This window comes from Nestor notabilis, unplaced genomic scaffold (genome assembly GCF_000696875.1).
Source record: "Nestor notabilis isolate BGI_N333 unplaced genomic scaffold, ASM69687v1 scaffold11592, whole genome shotgun sequence".
NCBI classification, from domain to species: domain Eukaryota; kingdom Metazoa; phylum Chordata; class Aves; order Psittaciformes; family Psittacidae; genus Nestor; species Nestor notabilis.
In genome coordinates, this window is record NW_009916995.1 from 76,754 (window position 1) to 77,653 (window position 900).

Consider the following 900-nt stretch of genomic DNA (forward strand, 5'->3'; position numbering starts at 1 on the left):
CCCTTGCTTTTGGGTACACATCACAGTACTTACAGTCTATCTAAAACAAAGTATAAGGTAAACAACATGTATATATATCTATATCTATATGCCACACAAACATATGCATACACATACATATATACATTTATATAAGAATATATAAAAGCATAGAGTTACAGAAATATTTTTTCCTAACTAGTGAATGCAGCCACTCCAGGGTTGCCTTTGATATTTGATCTGCTTGGTCAAATATCAAAAATAACTGTGAACTCGGTGCCTTCCACTATAAATAGGCCCAACACAGGTTAATCCTCTAAGCAAAGGGCTACTTAGTGAAGCAGGATCTAGTCTTGGCCTGCTACCAGAACTGGAATATGCTAATCTTCCCGGTTTAATATTCTCTCTCTCTTCACACTAGTCCCTGGCACCAACTGTATATGGCCATAATGTTGCTGTGCAGATTGGTCTGCCTCTAAATGTCACCCCAAGGAGCCTCCAAGGGGGTGACACTGTGTTGCTTTGCTTCCTTGTGGAAACAGACTGCTGACAGTGGTGGCAGGTTGTAAACATCAGGTGTTAAGAGCTGGTTAGGTGTAAACATGAAGCAGGGTATGATTTAACTGTGATACAAGAGCGATGCCACTGAAACTGCGAGCGATGTGTCAGAGATGGTCCATGGGAAAAGCAAAGGAGGCTCATGCAAAAAGTGTCAGCTCCAGTGCAGCAGTGATGATGGTGTCAGTATCGGGGGTGCCTGCCTTCAGCCACCTCTGAGGCAAAAACAGGCCTCCTCTATCTGCTGGAGATGCTCTGCTACAGGCACCTCGCTGAGGATGTCCCAGGCACTAGAGCTTAGGCCAGAAGGTCTGAGTCATGACAGCTTGTTGCACCCTGCCTGGACTCTAAGACCCTCAGCAG